The sequence below is a fragment of the Anastrepha obliqua genome, chromosome 1, assembly GCF_027943255.1.
Source record: "Anastrepha obliqua isolate idAnaObli1 chromosome 1, idAnaObli1_1.0, whole genome shotgun sequence".
NCBI lineage: Eukaryota > Metazoa > Arthropoda > Insecta > Diptera > Tephritidae > Anastrepha > Anastrepha obliqua.
In genome coordinates, this window is record NC_072892.1 from 1,677,924 (window position 1) to 1,697,951 (window position 20,028).

General features: G+C 38.8%; 1 pseudogene; it reads right to left on the reverse strand.

Annotated features, from left to right (window-relative positions):
- Window positions 1-579: 579 nt before the first annotated feature.
- LOC129235391 (uncharacterized) lies at window positions 580-19,026 on the reverse strand (annotated as a pseudogene).
- Window positions 19,027-20,028: the final 1,002 nt, after the last annotated feature.

The window sequence follows — 20,028 nt, forward strand, 5'->3', positions numbered from 1 at the left end:
TTTCATTTAGCAGCTGGCTCAACACACCGTTCATAAAACACAATTTCTATTACTCAACTGACGGTGACATATTTTCCACGTATCACTAATCAGTTATGTGTGCTGAAAGCGTCTTTTGTCAGGTGGCTTTCGGGATATAAATTGGGCCATACCGCAATAAAGTAATCAAGATCATTAATTAAAATCGCATCACATCAATAAATATAAGATTCGAACAAAAAAATTAGAAACGAAAAAAAATTAGTAAAAATTGTGATTTTTTCAAATTTTCCATACTTTGGGATCAAATGGGCACGGTTAGACATCATCGGATCGGGCTGAAAAAATATACCGTTCTTTATTGCATCTAACCTCATGTTTTACGACCCGAAAACTTTTGGATTTGCAATTTTTATTTTTCTTCATACAAGCTGCGGCCAGTCTAATAAACACACATGTAGTAACATTTTCCAGTTACAATCTATAGTATAATAATTACTTAACATCATGATTTTCAATTACTCTCATTAGAAATTCTTATATTTTGAAAAGTATTAATATACATAGACTTTTTCCCCCTTTTCGCTATCAATCACCCATTCAAACATTTTTTTTTATCTTCGTGAAACTAACGGCAACCACGGATTCTATTGTGCAGGTGAAAGAAAGATTGGGCTTAAAACTGATAACGCCAACTAAATAGTGTTTACCCCTATATTTAGTAATTACTCAGGCACCACTGTCACCTTGACAAAGCTGCCCCCGCCTAAGGGTTGGGCGTACACAAAATTGGTCGTCTGTCAAAGTGGCATTGCATTGGGAGAGAATGTTTACCCTGGTTTCGCTAAATTTTATAACACCAACATCTTCTCTTATTACTGGCCACTTATTCACAAAACCTCTACTATAAGCAAAATCCCACGGAACACATATTGGTCTGATGTTTTTACTCAAAGTAAATGGTTTGGCTAATTTAAGCAGAAAGAGAGAAGAAGAGAGAGAGGGAGAAAAGGAGTGAGTTATAAAATATATTTATATGTTTATGTGTTTGTATATAAAAATTTAAATTTATTTAAGGGTGTTATAAGAAGGTAAGACTTGAGAAAAACTGTAGATCTCATCATCTTCTTAACCAGTTAGGAAAGCCTCCTTGCCTTATAAAGTGTCGTTCAAAAGACGTGTCTAGATGTTATTTTAAAATAAAATATCAAACAATTTAGTTTGGTATGCAAAAAAAAGGCACTTAACAATGAAATGTGAAAAATTATTAGGTTGAGGAATAAATTTGTAGCGTTTTTACCCAAGATTTTTATTTAAGGGGGTGGTAGGGTTTAGCGCTAAAAAAAAAAACACTTTTTTTTTAATTTTTTACAGAAATATGGCTTAAGATACTTTAATAAAATCAGTTGCATGTTATATTTTTATAGGTATTTTTGATTTAGAAAACGTGTGCCAAATTTGAAAAGAATCGGTTGAATAGTTTCGGAGTTGTGATTGGCACCGACTTTTAAGAAGTCGTTTCGGGAAAAACGCGTTTGAAAAGATGACTCTGAAAAATTATCGATGCTCCGCATTCGAGGTAGAGTGCCTACAAAGGCTATAACTTTGAGAGTTCTGCTCCGATCCACTTAAAATTTTGACACAACATTCTTGAAATGATTTACTATAAGATGAGTGAAGAAAAAAATTTCGATTTTGTGATTTCGATTGAATTTAGATTCTTTTAAGTTTTACTGCAATATTTTTATTCAGAAAGTGCCTCTTAATTATACCTATGTGAAAAAGTACATAATATTAATGTCCAGCAAGCGCACGCCTCCAGGTAAAATCTGCCAAACCGTCGAACTTCAAGACATCGAGGGTTGAGAACCTTGAGATGTCGCAGGTAGTTGAAATTTGTTCAGCGGTACAGCAGCAATATTTTGTACAGCAGTGTAATAGTTGTACTCTCTTTGCATTCATGTTCGTTTACCTACGTAAACACATTAATAAATTAACTTAAATTGCCCGTGTACAGTTGCTTACGCGAGTGATCTCCGAGGGTTTAGTGTTATTATATAGGTGTGAAACAATGCCCCTTGGGGCATCCCCACATAGGGAAAATAGGTTCGCCCTACTTTCCCCTGGTGTTCATAGCAAGCCTAAAAAACCCCACAAAACGCGAGAATCATACCCCGAACTACCTCCAATTGTTTTTGCGAAAACAGACGATCCTAAATTTTTTTTTTATTTATTTATTTATTTAAAAGAAAAACAATTATAAATAATTGTTCCACTTAAGTACTAAAGCACTGGCTGCCAGGGCCTTCGGCTAAGTAAAAATTAATTTATATTTATTATGACTATGTAGTGATCGTTTAATATGAGTTAAGAGAATTTATAATTAAAGAAGAAAATATTAACATTTCTGGCAAATAAAAATATTTAGATACGGACATTATAACTGCTGGGCATATTAAGTCCAGGCTCTTAAAACTAAGTTTTGTTAAGTATACATTTGTTTTTTATTGTTAGAAAAAAAAATTATGGAGTTATACTATATTAAGTTTACAAAGTGTAACAAATTTTGCAATCAGCTCTATATGACGGTCTACTGTTTGTGCAAGATAATCCGATGGTTTGTTGTTATCAAATATCGATGATCTGATTGGTTGTAAATTTGGGCAGTAAACGAGGAGGTGAGTCACGTTGAAATCAGGAGATCCACAGTGAACGCAGTTTAGTCGGGAGATGCCATTCAAGAGATGAACGTGAGTTACGAGTGTATGACCAATCCTGAGACGCGCGAATACGGTTATCTTCCTACTTGTTGAGCTTGTGGGGTAGGTAGGTTTTTCGCCAGTGGGATTATGGTCTTTGTAGTACTGGCTAAAACTGCGCCAATCACTTGAAAACGTTTCTCTTAGATGCTTATTTACAAGTTTGCGTATATCTTTTTCGGTAAGATAGTCAGCCATATGCAGAGGTTCTCTATTGGCTTCTTTTGCTCTTTTATCCGCCATTTCATTACCATGCATACCTACGTGGGCGGGCACCCACATTATCTTAATTTGATTGGTGTACTGAAATAGAACGTTGCGAATTTTCATGATCATTGGTGTATCGTTTAATTGGTTGAAAACAGCTTCGATGGCGGATTTACTATCGGTACAAATTACAGTTTTCCTTCCATAGCGAGAGGCAAAAAGTACTGCTTCAAGTAAAGCAGCGGCTTCGGCTGTAAATACCGAGCAGTACGAGGGCAAGGAGTATACAGCAATGGTGGCACCAAACTTATTTGTCACGGCAAACGTAGTACTGGTGCCGGATTTCGATCCGTCCGTATATATTATGTCCCAATCACGTTTGTAAGGCTCAAGGGCTGCATTGTGTAACTGTTGGTATTCACTATTGCTGGTAGAATCTTTGGTTTGTTTTTGTGAAACATTAATAAGTGATGGTGTAAGCGAGCAGCAAGTCGGAAATATTGCTGTTTCAACCAATGACGGAGTTGATATGATATGGAGCCGTTTCGATAGGATTAAGCAACGCATTATGGTGGAAGGTTTGTTCGTTGTGATTGGTTTCTCAATGACGGTCTTAACTTGTGTAAGCAATAAGTCGTTTCGGGCGTGAAACAACTTAGGAATTAACATCATAGTATTACGTGCAATTCTGGAGGAAATATCAGGCAATCCGGCCTCTGCAAGTACTACTTTTGTTGGCGAGGTTGGGAAAGCTCGAATACTTCTTTTAGCTGCGATGTGGTACGGAGAATGGAGTAGTTTGATGTGGGTCTTGCCGCAGTGTCCATATATCGGCAGTCCATAATCGATTTTTGATAACAAAAGGGCTTTTGTAATATTTACAAGTGAATTCGTATGACACAAACAATGTTTAGAAGATAAAAATTTTATAATATTTAATCTAGAGAATAAGCTTAATCTGACCGATTTACAGTGTTCTTTGTATGTTAGATTTTTATCAAATATAAGACCTAATATTTTTAAAGTGTTACAATGGGGAATTTGAATGTTAGAAAAGGATATGTAGGGAAAGGAGCAATTATGTTTACGACATATATGGAATGTGGAGCATTTATTTGCTGAAATATTGGCACCAGAACTTTCAGACCATACGTTGATATCACTTAAAATTTTTACGAATACATTTTTGACTTTATTCAGGTCTTTTATTTTAGTGAAAACTAAAACATCATCTGCGTATATGAAGTGGTCAACAAGTGGATTAGAAGAGATTATGGAGCTCACTTTGTTGAAGGCTATTGTGAAGAGAGTTACAGAAAGGGGTGAGCCTTGAGGTATACCATTATCAAGGTTGTATATTTGAGATTTGTGCTTATTTGTGTAAACAGCAAACTTCCGATTTGTTAAAAAAGATTTAACAATGTTGTATATTTTGGTACCAATCTTCCAACATTTTAGCTCATCAAGAACTATATGTACTCCTATTCTATCAAATGCTTTTTCGAAGTCCAAGCTCAGTACGGATGTGTGGTTTCGATGTAGGTCCTTGGTCTGTGTGAATGTGAGAGATATCGGAGCGTCGAGTATAACCCGTTAGGATTTTAATCTCCGACCATATTTTTTTGGGATTCGAGGATGGATTAATACTCTCCGTTATCTTTTCCAATGAGTGTCTTTTGGCAGACTTCGATTCCTTTCTAAATGCGGCGTTGGCTTTTTTATAGTCTACTAGATTAGTGTTGGACCTGTTGTGTTTAAATTTTGTCCATAAGCGCTTCTTGCTATTTCTAAGGATGGTGAGTAGGTTCGACCAATAAGGCAGTTTGGCTGAGAATACTTTTGGGTTAGTTTGAGGGATAGAGCGGTGTGCAGCAGAACGGATAATTGTTTTTATTGTAGATGTTTCGGCATTTATATTTTGGCGAGCTGGTTTACTATCACACAATGATGGTGCAGAGCTTTGGCCAGTCTGCCTTTTCTGTCAGAAACTTTACGCTAGGCTTTATGCTATAAAATTTGGGGAAGGAAAGGGATGTAATGATGGGGAAGTGATCGCTATTGTGTAGGTCGTCAATTGTATGGGAGGAGAGTTTAGGAGCTATTGTCGTGGAAGCGAGGACAATGTCGGGATGGGTGAATGTTCCGTGTGTAGAGAAGTGAGTGGGTTGACCATCATTAAGGACAACAAGGTCGTGTGTTAATATGAGATCTTCGATTATTTCGCCTCTTTTATTCGCAGAATTGGAGCCCCAAATCGGACTCCATGCATTAAAATCGCCTACAATGATAATTGGGGTAGTAAAGCAGCTAATTATCTTTGAAAGATCACTAACGCTAAAGGCTTGGTGAGGTGGAATATAAAAGTTAATTATAGTGATTTTGTATCCAACATCCATTTCGATTGCTATTGCAGATAATTGTGAACTAATCGGAACTTGCTTGTGATTACGTGACTTTTTTATGAAAACAGAAATTCCTTGTTCACAATATGTATTTTGAGAATTATTGTGGAAGTAACTATCATATTTGTTAGGTGCATGGAGCTTTTTATTGTGTGGAAGATGTGTTTCCTGTATGCAAATAATTTCGGGAGAATATTCATATTTAAGTCTGGGTAATTGTTGAGAAGACCGTTCATATTCCATTGCAAAATCTGCATCACTTATTCTATCATTTGAGAGGGATCAATTATGGGAGCTGATGGGAAAAGGGAAGAGGTTAATGCTGGAGATGTAAGGTGGGAGAGAAGAGAAGAAATCATATTGTGTCGTATGACCGAGAAGTTGACAACTTTTGCATCTCATCGGATTTGGGTAATATGGTCTTACCTTGGTGGCGTACCACGAAACATCGATTTTCTCTGGCAAATGATAACAATCAAACGTAAGAAGCACAACTCCGCTTGGGACTGCTTGGTTGTTAATAAATTTGGGGAATTAGAAAATTGAGACGACACCCTGTTCACTTAAATTTTAAACAATTTCGTTGTCTGGAATATCATTGAGACACGGTGCGAAAATTGTACCTTTTGTGTAGTTCAGGTTGTTATGAAGCTCAATTTTTACGTCGCAAATTCCGAACAAGGTGTTGGTAGCTAAAAACTTTTGGGCAATGTGGTCATTTTTAACAAAAAGCAATAGTTTTCCATCTCTTAATTCAGAAATATTTATAATTTCAGAACTTATGTTTTTGAGAGCTTTATGCACAGCGAAACATGAATACTTACTTAATGGCTTTTCTGAATTAACTACACTGGCGACTAAATATTTCGGGTTTTCTTTTTTAATTGAGGGGAGGGTTGGAAAGTTATTAACTAAACTAGGTTTTTTTCTTTTCGCTTTAGGACTTGTGGATAACAGGGCGAACCTGTTATCCCCAAGAGGCGGTCCCCCAGGGGGCATATCTTAAGCAATCGTTTGTTCTCTATACGGAGTATTTGACTAGTACCTTAGAAGAGAAAGGGTTTTTGCACACTGCTAATTGCACGAAAATAACACAAGGCGAACGCAAGAAAATCACTCAGAGCACTTTAGACACAACCGTACACGTCGAGTATCAGTCGATGACTGTTAGATCCTAAATTTATTGTGATAAAATCAAGTGAAGAAACAAAACCAATATCCAATTAGTCCTGCTTTGCAGTTCACAAAGCTATATTAGCTATCAGCAAGGACATAATTTCCATTTCTGAGTTGCGTGATGGAAGCCTCTTAGTGCTTACTAAGAATAAAAAAATCGCAGAGAAATTCATGTCTTCAAAACTTCTTCCCGGTATATGTTTAATTCATGTAACTTATCAAACAAATTTAAACTGTGTGAAAGGCACCATATTTGCCCCTTTCTTAAACAACCTAACCGATTCAGAAATCGTTGATGGCTTAAAAATGCATGGCGTAATCGCTGCATACAAATTCCAAAAGAAGTCACAAGACACTCTAATTCCAACTGGCGCAATACTTCTATCATTCGACAGCTACTCTCTGCCAGAAAAAATCGACGTCGCCTGGAGAAAAGTTTCTGTTCGTCCATATTATCCAAACCCAATGCGATGTAAGTCATGCCAATTACTTGGTCATACTTTAAAATACTCCAAAAATTTTTCCACCTGCCTACCACCACACGTAGGGTCCGAATGTTCTAGAACAATGTGCGCAAACTGCGCTGGCGACCACCCATCATTCGCAAGCAACTGCCCAAAGCTCTACAAGCTAAAGAAATACTAAAAATTAAAACAATAAATAAATGCAGTATGCGCGAAGCAGCAAAAAAATATAATGCCTCCACCACCTCTAAACCCTCCGCCTCAACATTCTCTCAAATCATCGCTAACACTTCTTCTTCTGCAAAAAGCACAATCATACAGAGCAAAGAATTGACAACTACCAATAATTCGACAACAACCCAGTCTTCGCTTTGCCACCGCCTCCACTAATTCCTCCTATCCCACATATTCTCAAATAACCGCAATCACAGCTCCCTCAACCAAAAATTCAATTATACAAACACCTAAAGAATCGATAGCAACACAAAATTCAATATCATCCCATTCTTCTACTTCTATAGTTTCTACTACCTCTTTCATTCCCTTAACACACCCTCCTCTAAAAACCAACTTCTCAGCTGACTCTATCCCAAAAACAAGTACAAAGAGCGATAATCCCTCTTTGTATTCATTTCCAAATTCGAACAATATAAATTCAACAGTTTTCAACATTCTTAATACGAGTACTAAACCAATTTATACTAACAACTATGATTCCGTTTCTCAGACACAGCTCACCTCAGATTGTGATGACGAAATGTCTACTGTCTCAGTTCTCACTAAGACAAATGACATTTCACCACGCGTCAGCTCCGATTAACCTTCTCAGACGACACGCTCAGCTCTGCCTCGCAGAACTTTGATACGTAGTCAAGTCTAGCTTAATCTCTCTCTCTCTACTTAGATCACTTTCCTTTCTTTCCATCCTTATGTTCTCAATTATACAATGTAATATCAATGGCTATTTCAACAACTATATTCACCTTGAAATCCTCATCAATTCTTACTCACCTGCAATTATTCTCTTAAGCGAAACTCACCTTCCTCACAATTACGCACCACATACACCAAGGAAATATATTGGTTACTTTCACAATTTGCCCAGTATTAATACAAATAAACAAGGCACGGCGATACTAATAAGACGCAATATTCCACACACACGCTAGAAGTTGACTTGCCTAAAAAAATTGGTATTGTCGGCATATATATCCACCCTACACAACGCATTGTTTCGAGTGATATCTTAGGAATCATAAAACAACTTCCTTCTGATTGGGGTTCCGCGTATACCAACTCAAGAGGCGAATGTATCGAAGATGTTTTAATGTCCTCAAACCTTATATGTCTAAATGACGGGTCTGCAACACACTTCTCCACCCGGGATTCCTTTACTACTGTCGATCTAACTTTGTGTTCTGCTTCGATTGCACCACTATGCTCATGGCAAGTCTCTAACTCTCTTCACGGTAGCGATCATTATCCGATCACCATCCAACTAAATGCCCAAACCCAACCCACATTTAAGCCAAACGCTAAGTTTATTCTAGAATCAGCCGATTGGGCGAAATTTAGCACTAAATGTATTAATTTGTGTGAAACTTTACGTGCTTCCAGCAACGTCAACCAAGAGGCAGCCAATATTTCAAAAATTATTCGAACAGCAGCACATCACGCTATACCACAAACTTCACCAAAAAGTAGTAAGAAAAGGATTCCTTGGTGTAACTCTCAATTATCCCAACTTCGTGAAAATAAACAGAATAAATGGCACGAATACAAACGCTTTCGCACTATTTCAAACTTGGTAAGCTACAAAAAGGCAAATGCTCTTTTTAAACGCGTCGCCGAAAATGCCAAGCGTAAGAAGTTCGAAGAGTTAACGGCTAGCATAAATCCTAACACTAAGCCTCGAAAAATATGGCATGATATTAAAATGCTCACTGGTTCAGATAAGCAAACTACTTTCGCCCACATTAACTCCACAAATGGCGTTATCAGTTCTCCACTCGAAATAGCCAATTATTTTGCCTCCTTCTACGCTTCTAACTCAAACGACGCCAGCTTTTCAATCAACTTTTGCTCGGCAAAATACAACTGTCTAAACGACCAAGCAAACATTATAAACAATTTATCACCTGCTGCCAGGACAATCGAATCGAAAATCACTATTAAAGAATTGGAGTTCGCGCTCTCTACCGTGAAACGTAAAACTCCTGGGCTTGATCGAATTTCTTATCCTATGATTCAAAATTTACCGAGTTGCATGAAATGCAGACTAACTAATTTGTATAACCAAATCCTAAATTACGGCTTTTACCCTCAAGCGTGGAAAACTTCCTATATCGTACCAATTTTGAATAAACCAATAAATCTCGAACTTCTATTGAAAGCTATAGGCCCATCTCTCTGTTATCATGCCTGGGTAAACTAATGGAAAAACTGGTTGCAAATAGGTTGATGTGGTATATTAAGAACAACAAAGTTATTAGTTCTAACCAGGTAACATATAAAAAAATACCAGTCTAACGGTTAGACGCGATAGAAGTGAAACCTTCCGTAAAGCAAACTGAGAGAGAATGAGACGAAAGCAGCATTAGGGGCGGGATAATTATAGGTTCATTATAATATTGCTCCTCCTCCTATTTGTGGTGTGCGTGTTGATGTTGTTCCACAAATGGAGGGACCTACAGTTTCAAGCCGACTCCGAACGGCAGATATTTTTATGAGGAGCTTTTTCACGGCAGAAATACACTCGGAGGTTTGCCATTGCCTGCCGAGGGGCGACCGCTATTAGAAAAATGTTTTTATTAATTTTTGCGTTCACCGAGATTCGAACCAACGACCTCTCTGTGAATTCCGAATGGTAATCACGCACCAACCCATTCGGCCACGGCGGCCGCCTCAGTGCGATTGTTACACATTTTTAAATTGAATGTTGTATTGAGAAAGTCAATTGAAGGAACCGCTGTGTCCAATGCGAAATTTACGTTAAAATCGCCACTTAAAATCATTGGAACTTTATCGTAATCTTTTCTAAGTATCCGCGATACTTCTGGTGTATACTTTATTAAATTTTCGTGAATGAATTCCGTGATGCTATTTATTGATTTTTTTTCTGTCGATATTCACGACACTTTTCTGCATTATTTTTTGGCATAATTGCGGTAAATATTTAAAAATGAAAATATTTACGAATATAAAAATACACACGCGGTTGCTATTATGAGCGTCCCCAGCAAAACCTGCGTGAGCGAAACTCTAACACAATTACATTTTTTTGAATGTTACAAACACATATGCACGCAGGTTTTGCTGGGGCGTGACCGAAACTCTAACACTATTACACATATGCACTCGTATTTGTTTGAAAATCGACTTTTTTTTTGGTTCTCCGTCACCTTTGGAAAATGTGTAAACAGTAAGCAAGCTTTATTCAAATATTTTCCCTCATTTTTGCATCAGTAAAATTAAACAAACGCCGTAGCCGAATGGGTTGGTGCGTGACTACTATTCAGAATTCACAGAGAGAACGTCAGTTCGAATCTCGGTGAAAACACCAAAATTAAGGAAAACTATTTTTCTAATAGCGCTCACCCCTCAGCAGGCAATGGCAAAACACCGAGTGTATTTCTGCCATGAAAAAAAGCTCCTCATAAACATATCATAAAATAATATAAAATAACTGTATAAAAAAAAATTTTTTCTTGTGATTCGAACCAAGGATTTTGGATCGGAATCTCACATTGCTAGTTGCTCGGCTACCGCGCCATGCTGTCGGCGCTGGCCTAAAAGTTATTTAGTTCGTCGCTACGTTTATATCAACATATAATATAACGCTTCGTAGCCAAGAGTGTCGCTTTTTTCGTTTCACTTTTTCTCAAATCACTCCCAACGATTCTAAAGAAGTGTTCACTTCAAAAAGCTCCTCATAAACATATCATAAAATAAAATAAAATAACTGTATAAAAAATTTTTTTTCTTGTGATTCGAACCAAGAATTTTGGATCGGAAGCTCACATTGCTAGCCGCTCGGCTATCGCGCCATGCTGTCAGCGCTGGCCTAAAAGTTATTTAGTTCATCGCTACGTGTATATGTAATATTCATAGCCAAGAGTGTCGCTTTATTCGTTTCACTTTTTCTCAAATCACTCCCAACGATTCTAAAGAAGTTTTCACTTCAAAAAGGCAGTGGCACAATTGATGCTCTTTTGCACCTTGACTATGTCGCCACAAACGCACTCTCGTCAAGAAACCATGTTTCACTTCTCGCAATCGATTTGGAGAAGGCTTTCGACCGAATTGGATTGCATATCATTTTGAAACAATTAACTAAGTTGAACGTTGGTTCCAAAATTATAAACTTTGTTAAAAGCTTTCTCACTAACAGAAAATGCAGAGTGATAATAATTGGTTTTGCCTCAACTATTGTAAATCTAGAGAATGGAACGCCACAAGGGTCTCCACTCTCCGCGCTTCTTTTTATAATAGCGTTCGATGAAATTGCCAAGCTGTCAGCGAACTATCCCAGTATAGAATGTAAGCTCTACGCCGACGATGTTTTCTTTTTCACGAAAAGTGCTAATCTTCTTTCAGTCTCGCGTATTTTCGAAAGCATTCTCCGAGACATAATGAAAAATCTAAAACTTTGCACATTTGCAAAAAATCTAGTTGCTCTGGGTTGCCTACACAATTTTTTGGCCATTCCATAATGCCAGTAAAAGAAATAAAAATTCTAGGTGTAATTATAGACTCTAAGTATAAGTTTAAAAAACATTGTAAATACATAAAAGATTGTATTATGACACGGTTAAATATAATTAAATACCTATCTTCTAAGAAATCTTTTGTACATCCGTCTTCACTTATTCATGCATGCAGAGCACTCATCCTATCAAAAATCGATTACGGCCTTCCTATATACGGAAACGCAGATAAACGTTTAATTAGCCAAATATCATCGCCTTATCACTCTGCGATACGCAGAAGCATTAGAGCGTTCCCAACTACACCACTTCGAAACTTGTTTGCGGAAACAGGTTTGCCAAAGATTCCAGATCGGATCGAATATAGTATTCATAAACTTTTGCCAAAACTACTTTTCACCTACAATGTCAATCTTATTAAAGATTTCAGAAACGCATCTTTAAGAAAGAGGCATCCTAAAATTACGTCGGTTGTAGCCAAATGTTTGAGCTTGCAAAGAAGACTTGAACTGCCGGGTACCATTCGCTAACGCACAGCTGAAACGCAACATCCATGGACGATACGCAATATTCCATTTGCTATTAACACTCTGCAGCGACCAAAAGAACATACAGCGAAGGAAATTTACAAAGCACTGCTTACATCCGAAAAAGAAAAGTACTCCAAACAGGGATGGAATTTTATATTTACAGATGGATCAAAAACCCAAACCTCAACATCTTTTGCCGTCTCAAAGGAAAGCGGGGACACGATAAAACATGGTTTTTTGCACCCAATATGCTCTGCTTTTACAGCAGAAACAGCGGCATTGTTAGAGGCCTCCATTTATGCCAAACAAATTAAAAACAAAATAATTATATGCACAGACAGTCAATCATGCATCAATGCCATCGGTTGTCCAACACATGATCAAACTCATATAAATACCATTAGAAATATTCTCATAAGCTATCCAAAAAAAATTAAGCCAATGTGGGTTCCAGGACATCTAATCTACCGTCAATGCTTCATAAATGCTACTCTAAAAGTGACATCCTCCTACAGATTACAAAACAACGGCGCATTTATCTGTTAGATAACTGGAAAAACTACCAACACCACTACGCTTTCTTAAATCCATCTAGATCAAAGATATCACTTCCTTCCGACCTGCCATTAAAAGTTCTCAAACCGTACTCGCGCCTACGCCTGGGCCACACTATTCTCACACATGCACACCTCCTCCAACGTACGCTGCCAGCCGATTGCCCCTTTTGTGACGAAACCGCAACCTTAGATCACATCCTACAATCTTGTCGAAATCTCCACACCTCCAGACAACAATTCTTTGAATCCTCTCCTGCACTGGATTTTCTTAAAGAGCCATCTGCAAGTAATATACTGACTGTCTACAAATTTCTAAAAGCCAACGACTTGCTAAGACGGATCTAACATTTACCTTTGTTTATTTTATTTAGTTATAAGCATTTAAATATGATAATTACTTAACGTTAGACCTTATTTAAAGTACATTTACATTTTTTGTTATCTGACAGCCGATGGCCCATGCTGCTAGTGCTGCTGCCTTCTTATATTTGTATAACTTGTTATTATACAAGTTTAATAATAATAATAATAATATTTTCTACAGAACACACAGTTTATGGTCTGCCAGTCCTTTTTCAATCATCGACAAATTTTGCGATGTGTTGTTCTGAGAGAAGTGTATGCGCCAATTATTATTATTATTTTTTTTTTTTTTTGCACCTGTTTTTCTTCACGCAACTTACAGATGAAAATTCGCATTGTTCTATCGTGCAAAATTCTATATCTGTGCGCTCGCCAAGTGTCGAAGATGACATACACAATAGGCAACGTATAGGAATTATTCACTACCGACATCTAAACGTCACTTTTGAAAGACCCTTTCCATACGTACATATGCTTTTACATAAGGCTCGCAACCTGCCATAATTTTTTGATTAAATAAAGAAGTAGCGCCAACTTACTTGCCGCAAATTTTACCTCATTTCGAGGTTACAGTTTGTTTGAAAAGTATCGAAAGCGACACCTATTAATCGGTAGAGTAACCAAAATTAGACGCCATTTTAATACCCCATCTTGAATTTGAGAAAAAATATTATTCATGAAGAATTGAGTATCGAACAGTTGTTTTCACATTCAATCGAACAAAATCAGGGGAGCAGTATTTTCGAAATCTTCCGGAAACTGATTACAGAGATGATGTAATATTATTGGAGAATGGATGGAATAAATATATTATATTCAAGTTGAGGGAGATTATATTGAATAAAAACAATGCATTTCATTAAAATCCACATTCTGTAATTTTTGTTTTAAATAGTTTTCAGTCTACCTGTAATACCATGAATTGTTATCTGGTATCGCCAAAGATATACGAAAATATCGCTGAAAACTCACACGAGAGCTGTCGTTCTCGCCGCTTTTGTCGCAATTGCTTTGTCTGCTGTAAAGCGGCACTGGAAATTTTTGCCAGAACTTCACACAGTTAATAAAGACTATTTAAGGGCGTTATGGGAGTTTACGTGAAACAATTCGCCATCAAAAAAAACCGATTTGGGAATACAACTCATCGATTTTGCACCAGAAACGAAGCGAATACCATTAAACAGCCATCGAATTCTACTTATATGGCTCCCTGCGGTTATTTTCTCTTTAATCGAGGGAAACCTTTTAACAGCTGAAAGGAAGTAATAGAAAAATTGAACACGGCTCTGATGGCTATACCGAAGATAGACTTCCAGAAATATTTCGCGAGCGAGGTCCATGTCAAGACTAATTAGAGATGATTTCCACATGAAAGCCTTCCGTGGCTCAACTGGTGGTATTTTGTCAAAGCGTTTAAAGAAAATTGGACTCGACAGATGCGTGCAGATTCTTGGTTGACACTGTTGAAGAAGTTTTTAATAATCAAAAGACTAAAAACGCAAAAACTTCTAAAGACTCAAAAAATGTTGTTCCAAGGGTTCAGCGTGGCCACCATCCAGCGGAGTGGCTTGTAAAGGCGTTGCATCTTCTAATTTCTGCGAAAAACGGATTAAAATCGGGGCAAAAGGGGGAGCACTAAATACCATGCTCCGTTCACACTGCTTGACAGCAACTGACGCTAGCGACAGACGGGAAAAAATTCACACATGTGCAGGAACGTTACAGGTCTGCTTATGCAAGCGCGCGTAATTCAAATTTGTCAGGTGTTAGAAATAAAAAACAAAGTCGGATACTTTTGTAACAGACCTCGTATAGATACTTAAAATTTGATTAATCTATAAAATTCCAGTCAATGTTCATTAGCCTGAAAAAAATTTTGTTTTTCACCGCGCAAAACACGAATTTCTTCTAAATTTTGTTTTAACTTCAGTTGCATACTTATCTTACTTGTACATTCTTTGCCGATACTCACTAAAACACTTCGGTATCACATCATTCCAACCCTGTTGACCGCAAATGCGCACCACTTTCGGTGTATTGGCTGCTATTGTGTAATTATTTTTGCATGTTAAAATGATTCGAGTTTCACTGTCAAAGTAACCGGGTTTTGAATAAACTTGTTCGTTTTCATTATATATTTCGAGATTTGGATCATCTAGAATGTGGCAAGGGCTGGTGGATGGTTTATCCGTGACTTCTGATGATGAATTGTGGTGCGGGCATTTAGCGAAAAATTCATTTTCATCCGACCTATCAATGTAATCAATTTCTCCGTTACAAAATTTATTTGTATCAATGCACCCGCCATATCTGCAAGGGGATTGTGTGGGTTTGCATTTTTTCAACGAGCAATACGCTTCAGTTTCGTCAGAGACGTCGTCATAATCCGCTTTGCCATCACAAAATAATTCCTGTGCGATAAATTTATCACTTTCACAAGATAAGTCATTGGTATTTCTGCAAATGAATCAATTAATTTATTATATAAACCTCCGGCTAGTTGCACATTAAGTTTTCACCCGTTATTATTGCAATTCCGCTTCCATTCATCCGAACTGTCGGCACAATCTTTTATTGTATTACATCATTTTGATGCCGGAATGCATGCACCATAATGGCATTTGGCATCTGAATCTGTGCACTCTGCATTTAAACATGGACTCTCTATAACATTATTTTCAATGAACTCATCCGAACCATCGCTACAATCTGATAGTCGCGTACTACGTCGCCATTATTGCACGAGAAGTAACCCTCACCTTAAATTATCAGAGAAAAATAGTATAATATTAATTATATTATAAATATAAAAATTATAAGAAAAAAATCCCCTAAAGACTAACTCTTAAAGTCTTTAATTAATGCAATGTTTAATGTACATTCTCTGTTTATGACGTTTTTGCACAAACAATATTTATTTAAATTTTGGAATTAAACCTCTACTCAGATATTAAACCTGCGATGACTTTACTACGAGTAAAAGCTCGTAGCAATTTTCTATTTTCTTTTATTTTACAACGATTTGTTTGCTGTTTGGCAAAGGGTAAGTATTCATTCGATGGAACTCTTTCTGCTCTACAAAACTATGTTAATTGTATTTTTGCGTTATTTATTTTTTTTGTTAGTTTTGAGGCTTAGAAATTGAATACCCAACAGGCAAAAATTAAGATTTTCGACACCTGCTTTTCGTTGCTTTTCATCGAGGTCAAAAAGCTGTCGAAGCAGTCTGGGACATTGTGACGTGTATGGCGAAGGCGTGATAGACGAGTTCACAGTACGGAAATGGCAACTTTGACTCGTCACGCAACGGAGGACCTTCTGAATTCAATGAAGAATGTATAAATCACTTTTGAAGGAGAACGGTCGTCAAACTAGTCAATTCTCAATCCCCTTCATTCAATGCGATTTACGGAAAAATTGAGAACCTGGGTTCCTCACGAGCTCAATGGAAAAACAAAGAAATTGTTTCTCAGCATCTCGCCCGCCATCGAACAACACGCAGTCATAAACAGCGCTTTTGTACCGAATCGTCAAGAAAGATAAGAAATGGTGCCTATACTCGTACTTCAACATGAAGCAAAGAAAGGAATGGGTGGCTCCAGGAAATACGCCAAAGTCGAGAGTCAAGTTGGATCTTCATCCAAAGAAGATCATGCTGTGTGTTTGGTGAGACTGGGAGGGTATGGTGCACTATGAAATGCTCGAAAAGAAAGTCACGGTCAACAAGGAGCTCTACATTGCCCAGCTACACCGCGTGAATGAGGCTATTGGACTGAAAATACCTGATCGACATGGTCAAACCATACTCCTTAACGACAACGCCAAGTCCAAAGTTGCGAACCCAGCGGGTCAGGGGTTAGAATTTGCCCAAAGTAAGGTATGCTTGTCGTAAAAGGCGACTAAAATCCAGGGTGACCAGTCCCTGAGTAGGGGAGCTCAACTGGTAGTGTCCGCGGGTGCAAGGTCTGACCAAGACTTTATCTCAGTACCACGAGGAACAGAACCCCTCAGAGTCTGCTCCTACACTAAGCGTCAAAAACAGAGAGCGCGGCATAAGAGAACGCGTGTATAAAATGCTATCTCGATAAAGTCTCTGTGTTAAAGGAGATTCGACACCGCCCTCAATAAAAAAAAAGAAAAGAGGAAAGAAAAAAACCAAAAAAAAAAGTGTCCCTATCACCGCATGGTGAATAATAGAAAAATCCAGGAGCGACTGACCCACAGTGGGCGGCTACCTGGTCAGCGTCTGTTCTCCATGTTAGGAGCGGCTGTCCTTTTAATGATGTGGAGAGGCTTGCGAGTCATCAGGATTGACTCCATTAAGATCCTGATTATGGCATACTGGAATTGAAGCAGATTGCGATTGGGCTGGGGTATTGAATCTCTGTGATCTTAGTAAGTGGAGTCGAATCCAACTGAAACGGCTCACAGAAGGGTTCGCTGCCTCTCCTTCCTACTAAAACTTGGCAAGTCTCACGATACGTTCAATGCCTGTCGCCACCTTTAGTGGACACGTAGGTTGGGTTGAGATGACTCCCCATTAGTTCCGGTCTGAAGTCTGGCTCTGAACACTGTACCCCATAAAGGGCAGTGTCAACCCTCGCATGGCCTCTCTGAACTCATAGATAACCATGGGACTTACGGAAGCTACGTATACTAGCGGAGATAGCGGTCGTGAGTTGGGACCCTTACAGCATGGAAAAACATTTTAAACCTACAAACAGAAGGCATCGAAGCCTTTAGGAGGAGCTCGGTTATTCGGAGATCCTCGGAGGAGGCACAATCGGTACGTAGCAATCCTCTAATAGTTACTGCTGAGGAAATGAAAGGGATGCCCCAAGTGCAACCGGAGCTATGCAGCACGCCGTTAGTAAAATGCATTGCCAGAGAACTAATAAAGGCCGAAGACGTAACGCCCCAAAGCAGCGTGATAACGCCACCAACACGGCATATAAGAGGCTCAAACGGAGCAAAAAACAAAGAGATGGAAACACCAGTGCGTGGGTGCTGCATCGGAAAACCCACTGGAGAAGAAAAATGTGCAACTGAAAAGAAGAAGGCACTACAGGTAAAAATGATGAGTCTAGAAGAAGCTATTGACTCTCTCCTGGCGTACTACAAAGGCCGTCACAATGTGCATCACGAAATAAAAAAGGCACACCGAAGCTATTATGGCGATGGAAGAGTGTGGGAAACAGCAGACAACTCCAAAAAAGAATACGTCAAAAACCTCAGACGTTAACAATATTAGAAAAGAATGTTCCGGTATAATTACACAATCGGTTAAAAGGACGAGAACAAGAAACAGTCCTAGCACGCAAGGAACTGGCAACCCGGTCGTGAACGCACTATCGCCTGCGGCAAAAAAAAGGTGTGCAACGGCAACGATTCATCAGACAAAACTAGTACAGGCACCAATTAAAGGCCAAAATGCCGGTTGGATGGTTGTCAAACCAAGAAAAGAAAAGAAGCCGCCTAAATCGGTGAGGACAAGGCCTGATGCTATAATCATATCCAAGTCTGAAAATGCTACGTATGCTCACATTCTGCGTAAGGTAAAAACATCGGACTCTCTTAAGACTCTCGGAGAAGATGTAAAAGCAATCCGTAGAACAGCTAAACAGGAATTGATCATAGAGCTTAAAGGGGCACCGTACGGAAAAACATCAGAATATCAGACAGCGATTGAAGATGTTTTGAAAACCGCAGCAAAAGTGACGGTTAAAACTCACACTGTAACAGTACAGTGTAGAGATCTGGATGAGGTAACCACTGCAGAAGAATTGTGTGACGCGCTTCATGCCCAAGCAATATTAAACGTCCAGATACAGCGGCGGTAAGAAGCCTAAGAACGGTGTACAACGGTACACAGACGGCTTTCATTGTCCTCCCAGCCGGAGATGCGAAGAAGGTGTTAGAGGTTCAAAGTGTGCGAATTAGATGGGTTTCATGCCGGGTACGAAAGGTCGATTCTCTTAGCTAAAAAGGCGCGACGAGAAGCCATCCAATGAGGGTTTTACAGCTTAATCTCATCCACTGTCAAACTGCCCAAGAACTCTTGGAGCAGACCATGCAAGAGCACAAAATAGATATTGCACTTATATCCGAGCAATACAAAAACATCGATGGTTATTCCTGGACGTCGGTTGGTTCAAGCAAGTCGGCGATTTGGACAATGGGACATATAATATTAAGCCGCAGAGCAAAACGATGACTGCTAAACACGGCTTTCCATGGGTTAAGACGAAAGGCATCTGTTTCTTCAGTTGTTATGCTCCACCGAGCCTCACCGCAGAAGAATATGAACGAATGCTGGCAGCCTTAACATTTGAGGCACGAGGCAAGCATCCAGTACTTATAGCCGGCGATTTCAATGCCTGGTCTACTACCTGGGGAAGTACGCGTACTAGCAGACGTGGCAGAGTGCTTTTGGAAAGCCTGGCACCATTTGACTTGGAATTGCTTAATGTGCCTGGTAAATTCACTTTTCAAACCGAAAGAGGATGCTTAATATTGGATCTCGCCTATAGTGGATCTCGCCTTCGCCCATAGTACTATAGCGCGCAACGCAACATGGACTGTAAGCTCCATCTACACGTACAGCGATCATAAGGCAATAACCATCGATATACCTACTAATGAGTGTAGAAAATAGCGATTTTCGCCCTCAAAGAGCACAGCAAAGAGGATGGAAGAGACAATCTTTTGATCCCGAAGTTTTCAACATGAGCTGGAACGCTTGCCTAACTCTAGATAGCGCTGGGGAAATGAAAGCAGTAGGCATGACGGCGGTCATAAGTAACTGTCTCAGCAAGGCCTGCGACGCGACCATGCCTAGGTTATCGGGAAGGCCACACAGAAAAGCAGTATATTGGTGGAATAGTC